Genomic DNA, 20,495 nt, shown 5'->3' on the forward strand with positions numbered 1-20,495 from the left:
GTGTTGTCCAGATAAAATTACTAGTCCTGTATGTTTTACTGTAAGAAATAATTTTCAGTTCAGGACTTCATAGCTCACACAAGTGAATAAATCATCCGAATCTCATGGTCAGGTTTTCCTGACAAGAACAGGTGTATCTATTGGAAATAAGGACATAATCATTTATCAAATGGATCTCAAGACTATGCTGTGTACTTGTACTGTGGTTTGCTGATCAATGTAGAGCATGACCAGCTGCCTCAGCACTGCCTGTGTACAGAGTACCAGAGGGTGTTTTTCTTCTTGCACAAACACAGATTTTCTCCATTCATTGTCAGCTCTTGATGTCTTTGTGGGGAAGGAGAGGACTTCTGGGTTGTGCTCAGGGGTTTTTTTGCCCCTGGTACACCAGGGGCAAAAAGAGAGGAGGCTGGAGCTGGCTGTGGAAGGCACACCAGACCAGCACTCCTCTGTTTTCAACAGCCGTTTGTATTGTGCAAAACCACTGTAATAGTTCTTGAGAAGAAAACATTATCTGTGTGTCAGAAATGCACTGGGGAATGATGGCTCACACTTGCAGGGCTTCAGAAAGTGTCAGAAAAATTTGATAATTCAAGGTCTCTCTGTGAAGGAAGATGACTATGCCATCTCTCTTCTGGAAAAGGGCAGGAGATCTCAAAGGAACAGCGCGTTGCAATTGGTCTGTTAGGACCATTTTAGCCTTGGAGAACTCAGGGAGGATTCTGCAAGAGAGAGATCTGGACTTAATGAGATTGCAATGGAGGCTTTCAGCGGGCAGAGGAATGTCAGTCCATTCTTGAATCTAGATGTGGTGGCATGGCTTAACCTCAGCCAGCAGCTAAGTACTACACACTCCAGTGGGATGGGGAGGAGAATCAGAAAAGGTAAAACCCATGGTTTGAGATAAGAACAGTATAATAATTGAAAGAAAGTAAAATAAAATAATAATAGCCATAAGGAAAAGGGAGATAAAAAGAGAGAGCATGACAAGTATAGCACAGCACAACTGCTCCTCACCCCTTACCCATGCCCAGCCAGTCCCTGAGCAGTAATCCTCTCCCCAGTGTGTGTACTGATGTTCTGTGCTATGGAATATCTCTTTGGCCAGTTCAGGTCAGCTGTCCTGGCTGTGCTCCCTGCCAGCTTCTTGTGCACCTCTGCGCTTGCAAAGCATGTAAAAATTGAAAAGTCCTTGACTAAGAGTGAGCACTCCTTAGCAACAACTAAAACATGAGGGATGATATTCCCTCTCATCCTAAATCCAAAACACAGCACTGTATCAGCTACCAGAAAGAAAATTACCTCTATCCCAGTGGAAATCAGGCCACTGGCTAATGTAGAAAATGGAGAGAGATGCAGCATTTGACATAGCTAGGCATTGCTGGGAAATATACCAGTAGGATGAGACTGCATAAACTGATCTGGGTCCTGCATTACCAGAGACATTAGTGCAGGGAAAGATGAGGTAAAGAATGGCTTAAGATTTTTCTCTGAAATGGTCTTCTTCCAAGGCAATGCCCTGTAAAAATCGAAAATAAAAATTTTAGATTGTTGATACTGGGGTTCTCAATATTTAAAAAAAAAATTAAAATTAGGCTTACTGAAACTCTTAACTCTTTTCAAAGGTTTAGATTTTCATGCTGTTGTTATCTGGTACAGCAGCTGATACAGACTTTTCTTGTAGCCTGAATTTGCAGTCCAGAAATGCTAAGAATATGACAGAAACAGTACTCTTGATTATCTTTTGTCTTGTGCAGTTACTGTTTTTCCAGAAGGCTTGTCTTCAAATCTCCCATAAGGACAATTGGATTTAATTTATTTTTTTTTATGTAGGACCATTGCCTATTAAAAAAATAAAACATTGTTTTGTACAAGCCAAAATCATATTACTGTTGTTCTAGACTGATTCTTGGCATCTGAAGGAAAACAAATCTTTGTGCATTAGGTATTCAGAGGCAACTTTAAATCATATGTGCAGTGCCTTCATTATATGTTATCCATTTTTATTGTCTTTTAACTGAAGAACAGCAATAAGAATTCTGCATTGCAGGATAAATGAACAAATGTAAGGTTGTTCATACACAGGAGAAAATATTTTAATAGCCTTGTAACCCTACCTGGGAGGTCTCTGCTTGGAATCTTTATCAGATGAAGCTGCTGTTGAGCACCTACTGAACCCTCATGCAGGTTGGTGCTTTCCTCCTTTGGGTGCAGTTTTGGGGAAGGTTGTTTGGGACACCCTGGTGCTGGGCAAGTTTTGCAGCCCGCACCTAAAGTCAAGGCCATGAGGTTTGGCCAGGAGGAGTAATGGTGTTTCCCTAGCAAGAGTGCAGGGTGTGCCATTGGAGCTAAGTGCAGGCAAACCAGGTCAAGGCTCAGCATCTCTTCAGGACCTGCAGGCCACCCAGTGGTGGCACAGCCTTCCCTCTCACCGTGTGCCTCCGTGCTTTCAGGGTGGGAATGGGTGTCACCACGGCAGGGATTCTCAGGAGCCCTGCTGTACCTTCCCTTGTATGTGGCTGTGTGGAAGCTTCGGGGAGATCTCAAAGCTGCTTATTCTGTGTGAGAGAAGCTGAAGCACTGCCTGCTGAGGTCTGGCTGGTGTTGTCTGAGCTGCTTTTGCCTCTGATTTGATCAGCACACTTCAATGTCTCTCACCTTCCATCTCTACTGAAGTTGTTTTTAACCTCCTCTTTTAGCTTTTTTTAAATCAACTCACAATCCATCCCCACTCCCATTCTAGAGCTCCTGGTTATGTTATCTGCTATTGGCAGTGATGAGAGTTGTTGAAATGGAATTTTTGGTTGAATTTTTTAGTCATAAAGTCCACAGTCAGAACTAAAAATACCTGAGGTCCATGGCATTACATCTCCATCCTCTGCTTGTAGCCACTGTTACTTGGGCAGCTCCCAAGGGTGCTTCAGTGGGGAACATCCCTGCTGCTCAGAGTCACAAATTACTTAACCAGTCAGATGTCTTGAGTAGATAATCCAGAGGTTTGAATCTGCTATAAATGAAAAGTGAAGAGAAGGGAAACCACGACCATGTGTGTCAGCATCACCATCTTCTTTCCAGAATCCTGTGATAAATCTGATAACACTGTTCTGAGAATTGCTTGCCTACTAATTATTGGAAAAGCATTACCTTTTCTTTGTGTCTGTAATTAGCATTTCAGCTTGAGTATAGGGCCTGATGAAAAATGAGTCTGGTATGCCATAGGTTCAGTAAATAATGAAAACCTGAAGTCTGTGTTTGCTTACTTTCTTTCTCCATAAAGCAAACAAAAAATAAAACTTGAGCTGATCTCTGAGTAGAAATGGTGTCAGAAATGATGTGGTCTAAAGGAGGAGGTTGGTTTTATTTCTACATTTCCTCATCGGGTGGCTCACAGTACATGTAAACAATGCAATAAATAAATAGTCCAAGTCCAGTCTTAGCTAAGATAACCATGAAAAATCTGTTTATGTGTTCCTAAATCAGAAGACAGAAATGCATCTCCTACAAACTGATAGGAGCATTATAGAGTAAGTCTTTAAAAGCATGATCCGGAGCAGCCAAGATTTCCAGATAGCACACTCTGAAACTTAATATCCATGTAAAACAGTTGATAAAAATGTTGATGTACAAATATTGTATGTCCATTGAGATAAGTCTTTCAGGGACAGAGAACAGACTGAAAATTTAAGGAAGGCTCTGTGAAGTGGTGCTGAGGTTCTGTCTGCTGTGCTGGCTTGTGGGGTTTGAAATGCAGAACTTGGTACGTGGCCATCTGAGCAACAGCATGTCTGAATGCAAGACTTCTCTGAACAGGGTTTGTGCTAATCATGTTATCTGGTTTGTTTAGAGATAGGAGCTTGCTCTGGAGGTGTTGAAGGTCTTCTGCAGACTATTTGGAGAGATAATTCATAGAGGTTTCTCTAAATGACAGCAGATGGGAAATCACAGAATTTAGCTCTAGTCTGATGTCTCAAGGAGAGACAAACCAGTGGACAGACTGTGGAAGGTTATTCCAGAGAGGAAACCTCAATGGCTTAAGTAAACAGGACTTGAGAATATGTCCACTGCTACCTCCTAGCAACCAAAACTTACGAGGTTCAGTTGGCACAGATCCACTTGCTTGGAGGACGATTATCTGTAATTCATGCTGGATTCAGGTCATTGTGACCTCAGACAAAACTGGGACATGAAATCAGATGTTATTCTCTGGCTCCTCTTGTAGAGCCCCCAGTTTCTTCACCTTCATGCAAAACACTGTGCCAGGGTGCCACTGGGATTATGGGGAGATGTGGGCAGAGCCTGTTGGCTCTTGCATTGTCTGGGACAATAATTCAAGCTCTATCTGTGATAGAGCTGGAAATGGTATGAGTAGGTCAGGCATACATTGCTTTCAGTTGGAGCTGTGGTGCTTGGTAACATTTCAGTAATCCTGAAAGATTTCTTGGTCAGTTGGTGAGACAGAGATGACAAGCAAGTTTATCATAATTATCAAAGTGTTTCCTACTTATAATTCACAAGAAAAGATGCTGTGGTAGTGTATTGTGCCTGCCACAGAGAAGGTTTCTTCCCTGGTGCTTGTTTAGGCACTCACTGGAAACTCCTTCTTCCTGTTGTACTAAGAAACAAGATGGCATTTTGATAGAAAACAAAGCTTTAGCTGTTAAATTATTTAAAAGACCATTTTCTTCCTTGCTCTTCTGTTCTTCATCTCACCTCTTGACCACCCCCCGCCCCAAGTTGTTCAGAAAATAAAAACAACCAAACAAAACCCCAAAACCAACCTAAATAAACAACCTCCCTCCCACCAAATAATTATCTTCAGCCTTCCCAGGAAGGGAGGCATTACTCTCATCTGTGGGGGTTTGTTTATATTTCTCTCAAGCGTTAAGCAGGATGAACTTGCTTCTTGCAGAACGATACGTGTTTACTTTGTCACTTCTGTATCAATAAAGCACCTCTTTAAGGTTTTCTGCCTGCTGTGGTAAGAGCTGGCAAGCTGTAGAGTGTTGTGCAGCTGGACCTGCATTTAGTGTGGGCAGCACCTTGAAGGTGAAGTTACAGGGCTGGGAACATGCCTGCTCCAAAACTGAGGTCTTCTTTGAAAAGGAATCATGGAAGCCAGTACTCAAAGCTTCAGAAGCTGCCTGTCTGGACCTGGAGGATGAATGGGTGAAATGGAATGGTCATAGCTTAGCTGCGAGACCTTTCTGGGAGCATTGTTGTTAGTTTTGTGAGTATTAAATGCAAAATGTCAATTTGTTACAAAAAAGTATCCATAAATTGTGCCTAGCCCTTCTTCCTTGCTGGCAGGCTGAGGGCACTGAGGCATTAAAAAGCACTGCCCTTTCCCCTCTTCCGTGCTACTTCTGGTTATGTGGAATACTCGGAAAGGAAACTGAGGATTGGCAAATAGTACCCACCCTACAGGAAAGTCTGTGTTAAGGAGAAGGTTACTACAGGGATGGCTAAGAGCTTTTAATGTAATGAAGAAGAAAATAGTCAGTGGAGCTAATACATGTGGGGAATAAATTCTTCATAAAAAGTTGAGAAATGTTCTTCTGAAAATGGTAAAAGTAATTGTAAAAGCTGAATGGTGTGGCATTTAATTATGTAAGGAACGAAAAAGGCTAAAAAAAAATAACCTGGTATATCAGAAAGCAATTTAAAATATAAGCTAGGGAAAATGGAATATTTCTGTCACAGTAAGATGAATTCCACCACTGGCTGCATTGATTTAATGTCTCAAGTTTTGTTCCAAACAGATCTGTAACTGGAGGGGAATGGGGGTGTGGGAAAGGCATATTTTTGTTCCCTCAGCTTCCCAAGCCAGCCCATTCCCCTTCTCAGCAAGAATGGTGAGAAAGATATGGATAAAAATACAAACAGGATTTAAGAATTTAATTAGCTCTGATGGTCATCCAATCTCCAGTTGTCTGGTAATTGTCTCTTTCAAAGGGATCATTTGAAGCAGAGCTTCATATGCTTTGTGAATGTCAGTAAACTAAGCTTGTTAGTGTACAGTGCAAAGGCCAAAGCTGAATTCTTGTGGGTATTTGCAGCCTTTAATAAATAGCACGGCAGTGCCGAGGAGGAATCATTCCTTACACCCACTCGCCCTTAAGATGTTTCCCTTCAATTCAGAAATTAATATTCAGTTGAAAAGTTATTATACATTTTGTGTCTTTCAAAATATTCTTGGCAGTGCATAGGAGTCAGTCTGTAGAGGGGTGGGATGGGTTGGTTTTTTTTTCCCCACCCACCTTCTGCAGGGAAGATCTGGAGCCAAGAAGTAGCTGTTAGACTTTCAGGTTTGTCAGCTTATTTGTTTGAGGTTGGGGGTTTTTTTGTCTCATAGTGCTGTTTCCTGAGCTGTGGAGCTCCTGCTCCGTCTTCTTAGGGCAGGGTTGGCATGTTAGTGAGAGGTCCAAACGTCAGGTTATCAGGCTGTTGACAAGATCTTGCTGTGACGTGTTCCCAACTCTGCCAAACTGGAACAATTAGGGCTAAAGCTCATTATGGGGAGTGCCCACTTAGAATTTTTTTTTCTTTTAACGATTGGGGAATTTCTTTGAGAAGAGTGGCTGGTTTGCAGTAATTTTGCGTAGGGAAATGATACTTTGAGGTTTTTTCAAAGAAACGGAGTTGTTTATTGATGTCATTTTTGGCAATGATTTTGTTTGAACAGTTTTAGTCACCTTATAGTTTTAAGTAAGAAACTGAAATTTTGCAAGAGTGTGGGCTTCAGGTATTAAGAATAACGAAAAGAAGGGCTGGCTGAAATGTGTTGCAGAACTCCTTGTACTGAATGATTGGATGATAAAATGCTGGAGGAAATTGCTTGTAGATAAACGAAAGCCATGCATGGAGGAGGAGGAGGAGGGCGGTCACAGTGTGGTTCTTGCCTGATGAATGCTTCTCCAGGTGTTAACTGCTCTGGAAGAGACATTGTGGTTGTCCTGGAGAAATGGCGGTGAAATGATAGACAAAACAAGTGTCAGTACTTGTTAGTGAAATAACAGAAAACAAAATAGAAAGCATGAAAGTGCTGTGTGACATTACATTTTCTGAAAAATCCCTTCACCCGGGAGTTTTCTCTTGGGAAGCTGAGAAGCTTCAGAGAAAAAGGAAAACAATTCGTATCTCATTTGCTTCTCCTCTGTTTAACTCATGTATAATATGTTTGGTGATTGTTTCATTGGTCTCTGGTGTCAGTTGTTTTGGCTCTTTGGCCAATCAGTGTGCCAAGCTGTGTTGAGACTCTGGAAAGAGTCATGAGTTTTCATTATTATCTTTTTAGCATTCTGTAAGTATTTGTATTCTTTAGTATAGTTTAGTATAGTATTCTTTAATATACTATAGTATCATAAAATAATAAATTAGCCTTCTGAGAACATGGAGTTAGATTAATCATTCCTCCCTGCCACAAGGGTCTCTACAAATACAACAATGCTGCTGTGTAAATGTGTGGTGCTCCTCTGTCTTCAATACCATATGTGGCTGTGGTCCTCCCTGCCTCCCATTTCACCTCCCCCAGTCCACAAAGTGTTGTAAAAGAGAAGAGAAATCCAAAGTATGGGGTGACAAAAAAACACCAGAAGTCCTTGCTCTGGAGGGAGACCTGCAAAAATGATGAATGTCACAAAAAAAAGAGATGGGGAGTGAGCATCTGCTGTCCTTCCAAGGAGGTTAGCAGGAGATGGGCACAGGAGAGATGTGAAGGGGAAGATGATGGGTTCTGCCGCAGCTCTGGGGCTTCTGTACTACCAGCCACATTGCTTCACTAAGGAGAGGACAAGAGGTGGTTATGTGGGAGGAGGTACAGAGGAATTTCCTCCTGGATGGGCCAACTGAGCCCTGCTGGAGGAGCTGGATTACATTCTGGCCAGTGCCTGAGAGCAGGCGCTCGCTGCAGCTGCCAGGGCAGGTGCCTCCTGGGTTATGCCTGTGGTGTAAACGCCTCCTTTCATGTGAGCACCCATTTGCTTTGTGTGGTGGGATGAAGCTGACCAGTAGCTCAAGTCAAAGACACTCTAAATATGATCTCATGTTATACTCTATGTGTTACCTAAAGCCTTGAACCCTACGTGTGAAAAACCTACATATTTTGGAATTTGTAGTCTATCTGTGGAATAGTGTTTATCTGTAAGATGCTTTGTTTGTCTAACCCATTTTCTCTGAAAATAAATGTCATGCAGTATTCCTGAAGCATTTCAAAGATGCAGAAATGAGCACATAAAAATAATTATGCATGCATGGAGAATCTTGTCCTTAGAAGAGATTTTGAATTCCTAGAGTTTTCCTAGGAAGGTGCAAGCAAGAGGCTGCACATGGACCTGGGAAAGGGGACAAATTCATGAGGCTGATGATTAAGGGAGGACTTCCAGCATGTGAGGAGAGAGACTGCTGTGATATAGTTGTGTTAACTGAAGTAATGGTGTATGATTGATGATGATAATTCTGGTACTGGTAACGATTTTGTTGCTGATTTAGCCAGTTGATATTACAGTCTTTGTTGATATTGCTTGTTTAATACACATACTCTGTTGTTGTTCTTGTGTTTCCTATCTTACAATGGCTAACTTTTCCCTTTCCTGCTCCAAAACTAATTTTGGACTGTTTGATCATAACCAAACAATTTAGATAAGAAGATGCTCTTCGATACTATGATTTTTTTTTTCCTTTGGTATATTCTCAGAATAATGTTTTAGATGCTCTGGTCGTCTTCAGGAAGTCTGGGTTCCCGATTGTAACACCTTGGTTAAGTTCTTAATGATACAGAAGTTAATGCCATTTAAGTAATCATACAGTCACAGAATCCTTGAATGGTTTGGGTTGGAAGGGACTTTGAAGATCACCCAGTTCCAACCCGCCTAGAGTGGTGTCTTGGGTTAACTTTATGATACTGTGTTCCCTATTGCCTGTTCTATGCCCAGACATGAGTCCTTTAATCTCCAAGTGGGGGGAGCTGGGGGAATTCCTCAGCACCCAGTTTGTGTGCAGTGCTCACCAACTGCCCGGGGTTTTCGGTGCTCTGTTGTCTAGCACGGATAGAGGGAATCCATCTTTGCTTTTTCGTAGGACACCCCCACTAAACAAGGTTACTCAGAGCTACATCCAGCCTGGTCTTGAACACTTCCAGGGGTGGGGAAGCCACAGATTATCTGGGCAACCTGTTCCAGTGCCTCACCACCTTCACACAAAAGGATTTCTTCCCCATATCTAATCTAAACCTACTCGCTTTCAGATAGAAACCATTCCCCCTGTCCTGTCACTAAATATGCTTTGTGAAGGCTTGTGCAGGACTAGTTCAGCTTTCATCTATAAATCTTACTCTCGTGTGTTGCAGTAACATGCAAGCACGTGGGAACTTTGATTTTTCTTTAGTGTAACATGACTGGAAAAAATCCCTGTCTTTGGTATGATGCCTTGAGTTCTACTGCCATCCTCCATTTTATTCCTGGGAAAATACCTACTTTAACTTGCAGCGTGAAGCTTTGCTGATCAATATGTTACAAGCATAGTAAAGTTCAAGAAATTGCCTCCATTACTATCTTGAGATGAGAAATTGATTCACTGCATTCTCTTTCTGCTAATTCATCTGTGCTTTACATTCCCATAAAAGGTATTACGTGCTCCTTATTTTCCAGCAGCGTCATCAATCCTAATGAAGAGGGAAGACTGAAAATTTATATTGTGTGTATGGGATAGCTGATCTCTGACTTAGCTCTTAATTTGTAAATGTTGCTGTAGCCTTCATTTCTCAGCTTCTCCTTGTTGTGCTTTGTGTGTATGCAAAATCTAAGGGCTGGGATGGAAGCAAAACTGAAGAACATGGCAAAGAAGTATAAAGTTAGATTGCTTTCTAATCTAAAAAATGAGATGGTGGCTAAAATTCAATGGAAAGAGTTAAAAATCTCATTTGTAAATTTGATGTACATCTGCACTGTTTGTTCCTGCATTAATTATGTTGGGACTGTTTTCAGTATTTATCTGCCATCAGTTCTCTACCTCTGGCTCTAAAATGTCCAAAGTCTTACTTTTTAACTGTATTATTATGTATGAGACTTTTGTACGTGTCTGATAATTTCTGTAACCCTGCATAGGGGTGGTATTGTAGCTCTAATGATGAAAGTGATATAGCGGGAAAAGCAGCCAGAACAAATACGAAAAACAGGAAAGGGCTTTTCTGGGTATTTCAGTTGTTGTTTTTCCTAGTGTCCATCAGCCCAGCCTCTGTAGGAAACTGCCAGGAATGGTTTGTCTGCACAATATTTTGGCATTTTTAGGCTTAATAGTAGCAACATTTGTTCAGAGCAGATGGGTAAATGACAAAGAAAGCAAAACTATATATTGTGACTTTGGTCATGGCTCATGATATAGCACTTATTTTTTAAATTAAATTTAAACATATTGTCAGTTTCTAAATAGCTGTGTTAAACTGAGGCAAAAACCCCCTACATTTTCCCTCTTGGCTCCACTGATGTTAATCTCAGGTTTTCTCCATGTGTCTGAATATTTTTTCTTACAAACAAATGGTGCTCAACTTTTAGACAACTATAAGATTCAATATGCCTTTTATAAACCTAGAGGTGTTTAAATAGCAGTGTGAAAACCAAGTCAGATAAAGCATTAAGTAGATGTGAGTTTATTAAAACCTTATTCCAACAAGGATTCATGGACTTAGAAAAGTTGTGAGCAGATACAAGTGGGTGATGAATTTATGAATTTAGACTCACGTTTCTTGCAAGACATGGGTGCACACAGGTTTTAGTTACTGGGGCTCAACATGATGAAAACTTACTTAGATCCATGTGGTGCTACCAGCATTGACCATCAGCCTAGGTGTTCTGTTGAAGAAAGACATTTTAGGCATGTCAGGCTTTGTGAGGAGCTCCGCTGTCTCTCAGCATGCTTTGATGGGTTGATGTCTGGATTGTGCTCTTCTGTTTTCTGTGAGCTTTGTGGGGAGGATGGAAGGGGAAGCAGAGACTGGTGCTGGGTGCGACAAGGGAGTTGCTTGGGTTCTTCTCCTCCACCTTGTTGGATAACTAAGGGCGGGCACTTGTTCCGTGCAAGGATCTGCTGCAGTTGTGGAGTGGCTGCCTCCTTTATGTGGCATCATCACAGTGCTTGGGACGCATTATCAGAGATTTTAAAAGAATAATTTTAACAATGAATGTAGTGTGACAGTGAGAGGAAGTAAATGTTGGTTGCTGTCACTGAGGTTATTTGTGATCATTTCTACATTTTCTTCTTAAGCTTTTAATGACTTCCCAAAAGCCAGCAGAACTCAATGCAGATGAAGCATTTTCCACTGATATCAGTGAGCTGTGAATTGCACCTCAAGTTTCCAGGCCTGTTTCACAGAATCACAGAATACCAGGTTGGAAGGCCCCTCAAGGACAATCTGGTCCAGTCTGGAAGATCTTGCACTGTTTTGTTTTATTCTGTAAGGTTCTTGTTAGCCCACTGTTCCTGCAGGGTGCCTCTTCCAGCTGAATGTCCGCTGCCCCTTTTAGCTTGGTATCCTTGGCAAACTTTATCAGGGTACATTTGATTTTGTCTTCCAGACATTATGAATGTATTAAACAGTAGTGGGCTCCAGCACTGGGGGTCCAAACTTGTGTCACTTTGTCCTTGGTGAATCCATGCTGGCTTTTCCCAGTCACTTGCTTCATCTGATTTGTGATAACCCCATGCAGGATTTGTTCTGGAACTTTCTCCAGGGACTGAAGATGGCTGACAGGCCTATAATTTCTCAGGTCCCTCTTTAAGCTCTTCTTGTGGACAGGGTGGCATCAGCCTCTTTCCAGTCTTTTGGGATGTCCCCCAATCCCTTTGACTTCTCAAAGATCACGTAGAGTGGCCTCGCAGTGATTCAGCCACCATTCTTAACACCTTCAGGTGCTGAGGCCTTCCCTCAAAGCCATCCAGGCAGCAGCATTGACAAAAACATACGTGTTGTTTTCATTTAGATAATTTAAGATGCCTTGTCTAGATACCTCTTCTGCACTGGGTGACAGCCTGATTATATCTCCCACATCTTTGACTTTCATTAATCCCTCCCTTCCTGGTTGCTGTACCTGCACTTGTTTGTGTGATACTTGTCATACTTCTTTAGTTGCAAGCTCTGGGCCAGCAAATCTCCTGTCAAGGGGAGCATTAACCCTGCTTCTGGGTTCTCTGTCAAAGCAGCATGAGGTGCTGTGAAATCTTTTTGGTCCCTGCAATAGAGGCAAGATGTTGTTTTATTTATTGCATCAACATAACCTATTGCTCATTTTTCGGTAGGTGCCAAGCTGAGTAAGAATAAAAGATTCACTTACTTGTATTTCAGTCTTTAATTTGAAGGTCTGTGGATGTATCCGTCCCAGAGATTTGACAACAAAGCAGTCTCTCACAATCAATAAGGGGAAGGGGTTCTTGGTTGTTCTTTGAAGGAGTTGGAGTGCTGATAGTTGTCCTCTGCCATAGTGACTTAAAAGATAGAGTAACCTGGAGATACTATATTGAATAGAAGTTAGTTTTTTGTTGTGTTTCAATAGGAAACTCAATGTCACAAATCTGCTCATGCTTTGGGGCAAGTTGGTGCTGGGAGATAGTCACATGTGGGGAAAATCTAATTTCCATTCTTTTGTTTTTTTTAGATATGTCACTTTGAGATCACATAATGAAAGCAGCATGAAATGTTATGGCAAAGACAGCGCAGGAAGATACGAGAATCTCACAAATCCTCAAAAATCAGGTAATGTCAGAGCATCATATGTCCAGTTTTTCAAAGGCTGTCTTGTTTAATAATGTTCAGTGCTCTTTGATGGTTTTTCAAAATTTGGGCTTCTGAGTCCCTTTGAGTTTATTGATGGACTTCTCAAATCTGGTTAGTTGTGTGTTGGCTGTGTATCTGGTAGTATATTATTTTGTGTTCCACGATATGTATGACACAGGAGATTTACACACATATCTTAAAGGATTGGCTATATACTTTGGCTGTATTGTCTCATACAAGCAAAAGGACATTAACTTAAGAAAAAAAGAAGCAGCAACCATGGTGATCAGGTTTTTTTTAGCCATTGGATTTGACTTGGTTCCATTGCTAGGCACCAACATTTTGTTGTTCCATTGCTAGGCCTATTTTAGAGGGATGGACTTTTCAAAGGGTCCTGCAGCTGCATTTCTCAAAACTCTCTCCTTTGGGGGAGACACTGGGCTCAAAATAGCTGTTCCCTCCCCACTGAAAGCTTAGCCATATGCTATTTTCCATATATTACTATGTGTGCTTGATTTTTTTGATTATTTATCTCTCTCAGGATGTTTCCTCCTTGGCCTGTTTTTGCAAATCCTTGCATATGTTCTTTGACTGTTTCGAAGCATTTCCAGTTACAGAAAAAGGCAATTGCATTGCACTCTGCAGAGGGTAAACACTACAGATGTCAGGAAGAAACTGCTTAAGTGCATTACAAGGGTGCTCACCTTAAACTAAACTTGGAGGCTTATCATGGTCACAGCAGTAGCTGATGGATTAATGTTTGAAAATTTCCCTCTCTCCCCCAAATCAACAGCAGTGACCAGAGGTTGTAATGTAGCCACATACAGTAACTGAATGAGGACTGACCTCTCTGTCCTAAGTTCATTTCATGTTTGCAAAACCAGGATCTTGCTGGGGAATAACAAGTGGCTCAGTTCAGTAATAGAAGTAAACTAAAATATGAACCCAAAGACAATTTTGATGATAGGACATGTTTATTTTCCAGGAAGCGTTTGAGAGTATTGCCCTTGATGTAGGACTTGGCAGAAAGGAATTTGTCTCAACCTAGCAGTCAGTAAACCCAGGTTGGCTGAAGAGACTTCAAATCAAGTTTCACTTGATGTAATATGCAGTAAAGTATCAGAAAATGTATAAAAAAAATACTGTGTTTATCACAGTAGCACCTTTAGTTAGTTCTGTCTTTGGTATGATTTTTAGTCATGGAGTATGCAATTCAAGTGCCCTTCTGGCCTTAAGGCTTGTATTTTGTTTTTATTTCTAATCAGTATTGTGAGGAGATCACATCATTTTATATTTGCCATTTTTATGAAGTAGTGTGATACTTGCTTCTGTTGCAGTTCTCCAAACCCTTCCCAGTACCTTAAAACGATTCACCGACTGCAAAGATAATCAGATTTGTTGAAGCAACCTTCTTTGTTTCTTTGGGACTCATGAAATTGTATCTTCCTTAAACTAAATTCATTTAATGGCTTTATTTAGAAATCAGCCTTCTCTTTTTGAATAACCACAATAATTCTGCTAGTTTGGGGAAAAAATATTTTCATTAAATTACTAATGCTTTAGAATGCATTTTTTACATAGATCAAAACAAGAGGAAGATGTGTCTGTTTGTCTTCCTCCTTTCTTCTCCTTTTCTAGAGACTTTCCTGAGATGATCAACTGTTGTTTTTCCTGTTGGGTTTGTTGGGCTTGGTGTTTGGTTTTTTGGGGCTTTTTTCTTGGTTTTCCTTTGCTGCTTTTTTTTTAGACTTCATTGAAGTAGAGAAATTACTCGGTTCTCTCCCAGTGCCATCGTTGTTCTCCCCTCCCCCAAGTCCAATGTGTTTTTTATTAAACTGAATTAGGACATTCTAGTCTCTCTTAAGAGTGGAAATGGGAACAGCTTAAATGAGCAGCCACATGAGACTCAGCAGCCTTTCCAACTGCACTGCAGAAGCTTAGCTGCAAAGAGAATGATAATTTTTGAAGGATTTGTGCAACTGTTGAAGAACTACCAGCATTAATATTAAAAAGCAGCTTATCCATTTTTCCTTTTCCATTTTAAGAGTATATAGCTTTCTTACTATGCTTGCTATAAAAGTCAGTCCTAAATATTTTGCTTCCTTTCAATCCTCTTCCCTTTTGTAATTTCTCTATTTGCATACTTTCTCATATACTGAAGTGGGTTCTTTGTTGTTGGTTTTGCCTAAGAACGTCAACCTCTGGGTTTGAGTGCAGATACAGGCGTGGGTTTGTGATCTCTGCCTTTCAAAACCAGCCAAAACTGAATTGCAGCAGAAACCATAGGAGCAATTGTATCCAGGATTTTGATGAAAAGGTTTTCATCCCTAGAAGCATTTGTCCTTGAGGTAGCTGTAGAACATTTTGGTCCTTGAAATCCATATTGCTACTTCAATGTTTATTCTAACCAAAACAGCCATGAGCCTGATATCTTCTCACCCTTATTTTCATCTCTGCCTCTCTTTATTGCTATATCAGATGTCTTCAGGATATCTATAGATACTTTAAAAAAAAAAAGTAGGTCTTTGAGTTATCATCTCACCCCTCTTTCCTTTTTCCTCTTTGCTGGCTCACCCAACCACCTTGCCTGGCATTGGAAATTATTCATTCTCTTTGAGTACTGTGCTGATTTTTTTCACAGGCTTATATTCTTTGCCAAGGGAAGAGAAAAAAAAAAAAAAAAGGAGCAGGGGCTTGAATTCTGGTTGCATAAAAAGTTATGAGGGCAAACCTGGTATCTGAACAGGGCACAAGAGCACTGGGGTCTCTGAAATATGGCATTCTTACTCTCCTAATTCTGTGTTTCTCAGCCTTCCAGCATTACTCTGGTCTGAAGACCTAGGGACAGTGCCAGCTTCACACCTGAGAGCTGTGTGTGTGCAGTGCAGCTGGGTCTGTTCTTGGGCAGCACTCCCTCACTTTTCACAGCTGCTCCTCTGGGTGGGGTCACAGTGGTGTAGTGGCCAGCTGAAAACTGTGCCTGTCTGTCCTCAGCTTTAAGGCTGGGTTATGGTCAGCCCGTGGCTGGGCTGCTGGTACCACTGGTGTGAGCAGAATGCAGGCTGTCAGGGAAGGAACTGCTGTTTATTCCTGTGTCAATCCTAAAGGAAATCAGAGAGCAGGATGATGTGAATGATGGCTGTCTTGGTTTGGGCATAGCTTGGCAGGAGATCTGACAGTTCTGAGTAACAAAACAGGTCAATAAAAACATTCCCATAAAAAAAATGGCTAAAAAATGAATAAGAGAAACACTGGTTTGTTTCTGTGGAAGCTCAGTAGGGGAAAAAATTTAAATTAAAGAAGGGAGAGGAGAACTTGATTTTGTCTTCCATATTACCTGAAGTTAAGAGTGAAGCTTATATTCCAGTGGCAGAAAGAGAGTCACTTAAGAGAGCCCTGTCAGCCTGTGTGACTGAGGGGTGGTAATGCATGGTTAAAACCCGAGAACACACAGCAATGACACATTGCTAAGCAGGCCTTAAGTGTTACAAAACATGGTTTAGGCTGCTAAGGGTGGTGGTTAACTTTGCTTTAACAGACGTTTTACCATCCCAGGGGGAGGGAGGGACATGAGGGGGGATGGTGCCCAGCAAATGAATATCCGCTGATGCTGTCACTTGTGAGTAGCTATAGATACTCTGTCCTGCAAAAGCTGGTTGAACATGGAGGAATGTGGTCTTTTTTGCTGTCTTATCCAGTCTTTTTTTTTTTCTAAAGGGACAGCTGAAAAACTTGAAATAAGTTGGACAAACTGTAGAATCCAATTCCCTTTTGATACACAGCCATGCAGCCTACTGAGATGGGTTAGATTAGAGCTGTAATAACTTTACAGCCTTCTAGTGAGTCTGCTTCCTTCAGCATTTGCTCTCGTACAGTCTTTTGTCATCCTTCTCCATTAACTCAGTTCTGAAACTGGCTCTGGCTGACATTCAGCCCTGGTTTTACAGCACACACCCAGCACAACTTTTATGCATCGACTTATTTGTAGTGGATGTCTCGTTCTGAAATTCATGTGAATTCAGGCAGTTCAATTGTGTGCCTGTCATTTGATCTGTAATTTTACTCAAGTTGAAAAATTCTGTGGGTTTTGGCTTCTGTGGTGTGTGATGGAGCCAGAAGTGTTCATTTTATATAACTAGCATCTTCTTAGTATTTCACTGTCTGTTGTCTTCTCTAAGTTTGTAGAATGGCCTGGATTGGAATGGATCTTAAAGGCCATCTAATTTCAACCTCCCTGCTGTTAGGAGTTCCACTAGACCAGGCTGCTCAGAATGGCATCCAACCTGACCTTACACACTTCCAGGGGTGAGACATCCACAGCTTTTCTGGACAATCTGTTCCAGTGCTTCAGCACCCTCAGAGTAAAGAATTTCTTCCTAGTATATAATCTAAAACTACTCTCTTTCACTTTGAAGCCATTCCCCCTTGTCCTGTCACTACATGCTCTCATAAAAAGTCCCTCACCATCACTCTCATAGGCTCCCTTAAGGTACTGGAAAGCCCCAATTAGATCACCGCAAGGCCTTCTCTTCTCCAGGCTGAACAATCCCAATTCTCTCAGTGTTTCCTCATAGGAGAAGTGCTCCATCCCTCTAATCATCTTGGTTGCCTCCTCTGGAGTCACTCCAATAGGTCCATGTCCTTCCTGTGCTGGGAACCCCGCAGCTACTTCTGGCTCTGTGGTGATAGAGTTTACAAAGGAGAAAAATTGGATCACCTTTATTGAAGACTGGTATTTCCTTCCCACTCCACGTTTACCAGAATTAAGTTATGGCATGCTTCCAGGAGAGCCAATTGTATTGCCTTTCAGTTACTTGTGTTTGAAAAGGGAGACAGCTGGACTGTGTAAAGGCATTCCAGCCAGTTTGGTGGGCCCCTGGCTTTCAGTCTGCAGAATGGAGCTGTAGAAGTTGCAGGGGACCTTGTCGAAATGATGAGAAAAGAATTGGAGCAAACCCTTGTCTCTGTTGAAATCAATTGAGCTACCATTAGCATGAGTCCAGATTTCATCCATAAACTTAAGTAGGGTATTTCTTTTTCTAGGCAGCCTACAGAAATGTTTCTGTCTGTTGGCATTTATTTTCATGTTTCTTTGTAACGATTGCGTAATTGGGATGTATCTATAGTGTCAGAAATGTAATAGGTTAAGTAGCATAAATGACTGTTAGGAAGAAAAGAAACACAGAACTGCAGAACCGTTGTTGCTTTTAACTCCTACCAGTTTAGTTGTTCAGTTTAACCATTTAGTAGTCAGAGCTGTTGTGGTAAATGGCAGTGTTTGGTGTTTAGGTACCAGTGCTAAACACAAAGGAGAAAAAGAACCCTTTATTTCCTTTCTCTTAAATGGAAATCATTCAGTATACTGCTAGTGGTTTCTCAGTTGGCCAGAGACTAACTTTGCTGCCCCTGAGCCTTAATGATAGACTGGTTTTAATCTGACAAGAAATGTATACTGTTAGTATTTTGTTAAAGCTGATAGCAAATGCTGTGTATACAGCATCAAGCCCTTGAGTTTAAGCCTTTAGTTCAAGTACTAAAAAAACATTGGTATCTAAGGGACTGGTTGATTTCTGATTATGCTTTTATCAATGTGCATATCTGGGTTTTTTTCTATTACCTGAAGGTAGAATAACAATGCTTTTTAAACATTTTCATTTTTTTCTCTCCAGATCAGTGATGCCTTTGAAAGGAATGTTTTAATCTTTCTTTTATTTTTATTTTGGGGGAGGGGAGATGAGTGTTTGAAAACAATGCAATTTTTTTCAAATGTGATTCTCATAGTGACTAAACTTTCCAGTCCTTTTGTGACTTGATTGGTATTTTAATGTAATATCCCATTATATTTTTTGAAGCTTTTTACAAATGTTTCTTTATGACTCTGATGGTAACTCTGCAATCTGCCTGACACAGCATGTCCCACCTCTCAAACCAGAGCTGAGTTGAGGATGCTAGAGCTGCTGGAGAGGAAACATTAATGAACCAGTTTTCAATTTTTTTTTTTTTTTCATTGTGAGAGAGGGGAAGAAAAGTGTCTGTGCTGATGCCACAGATATAAAACCTCTTGACTGCTTTCCAGTGTCCTGCAACCTGTGACAGGTAACCCCTAGGTGAAAGGGTGCAGTAAGTGGAATTTGGCACGTGCCCAAGGGACAGCACTTTTTGTGGTGACTACAGCACTGGCTGTGGCTGCTGGTACAGTCCACAGCATCTGCCACTGCGGTGCTCCTGCCTTTGGGAAGAGAAGGGGTCAGGGGCCTCGTTGGCCCCTTGATACATCTTTGTCATGAAATCAGGTTGTTTGCTACCTTAAGTCTCTTACTGTCCTTACTCCTGGAATTCTTGTGGTCTTTTAATTGTTTCCTGGAGACATTTGTTCTCCCTCGTTGTGTTGTTTTTTATCCTTTGACTAGTACTTGTCATTTCAGACTTTAAATTAAGGACCAAATTCAAGGAACTTGGTGTAAATTACAGCTCTGCTAATAGGTGAAATGTGACATAGCTCCTATTCAAAAGGTGTACCTATAGATCCAGTAGTACTGTTTTTATGGGAAGATGTGTTCTGAGCATCTTGACTGAGCTTCCTTAACTTGGCAGGCATAAAGGAGATGTATGTTCCCTGTCTTTCTCTGAACGTTGATGGCCTTTCAGTGTGAAACACCATACAGTGTTTATTTTTATGCTCTTTTAATGTTTTGTGGAGGGTTTGTTTAGTTTCCCTTCATAATTTTTAATAGGAAGTCTTTGAAGTTGGGTCGTGGATGAAAAACCCTGTTGGCAGTCTGACTATTCATTGTTGACTCCTATCTGCTTTAATTGTTCATCTATAAAAATCTGGAAGGGAGTTTGTTCAGAGAAACTGTGAAGCAATGTATATTTCTGGAAAGGGGAAATAAACTTGCAATTATTCTCAGCTATTATTTGTCACGTGAAGATGTTACATTCTAATGGTTGCAGATGGTTTACACAAAAACCAAACACACTGCAAATCCTCTTCATTGGGAGCTATGGTTCTCTGTTATACATTATGCTAGAATGGAAAAGGTTTTTTTCTGCCTGCAGCTATGTATTACCCTTATTTGCTGTTGCTAGCACACACTCTCCTTAATATGCATCCGGCAATGGTTAAAATTTTCTCCATCGATGACTTCACATTTATCCACGTAGATGGAGGATTCTTCTAAGGTTAGAAAGGTAAGGACATAAGTGTGCAGGAGTCTTTGGTGGAGAGCACTGCATTCAGAAAATCAGAGGTGAAGGAAGCAGAGTTAAGGTATTGGTTTAATATTTCTGTGTTCTTGTTCAAGATCTGCTTTTATTCTAAAACGTATTTATGAATGCATAAGCATTTTGTAGCTCTGTTAATATGTGTGACTGTAGACACAGTGATTGCTTCATATTGTGGAGTAGTAAAACAATCCTATCATGTGCTTATGTATTCTTTATTCTTCAGAAACAGTACAGACATCGGTAAAACGTTGAGTTACAGTTTATACACTAAAAATTTTAGAAGGCTGCATTCAGTATAAATTTGTCTGTTAAAATCATGTGACACAAAGAAGGAGAGGTGATAAGGTAGAACAGAAGTTGGAGTTCAGCATTCCTGATGTAACGTGACTAGTCAGAAAAGATCTCAATTGACTGGTTTGATCTTAGCAGACATACTCCAGGTCAGTCAGCCTCACCTGCATCCCTGGAAAGGTGATGAAACAGCTCATTCTGGATGTCAGCTCTA

The 20,495-nt window shown here is 41.0% G+C and overlaps 1 protein-coding gene across 10 annotated transcripts in view; it reads left to right on the plus strand.

Annotated features, from left to right (window-relative positions):
• Positions 1–20,495, plus strand: part of TRERF1 (transcriptional regulating factor 1) — a 101,814-nt gene that overhangs the window by 56,089 nt on the left and 25,230 nt on the right. For all 10 annotated transcript variants that reach the window (XM_039697984.1, XM_039697988.1, XM_039697983.1 and 7 more), the window contains one exon: positions 12,645–12,742. The gene's annotated coding sequence lies outside the window, so the exon portion shown is untranslated. The remainder of the gene's footprint in view (positions 1–12,644; positions 12,743–20,495) is intronic.

The sequence above is a fragment of the Passer montanus genome, unplaced genomic scaffold (assembly GCF_014805655.1).
Source record: "Passer montanus isolate IOZ18808 unplaced genomic scaffold, ASM1480565v1 scaffold12, whole genome shotgun sequence".
In the NCBI taxonomy this organism is placed as follows: domain Eukaryota; kingdom Metazoa; phylum Chordata; class Aves; order Passeriformes; family Passeridae; genus Passer; species Passer montanus.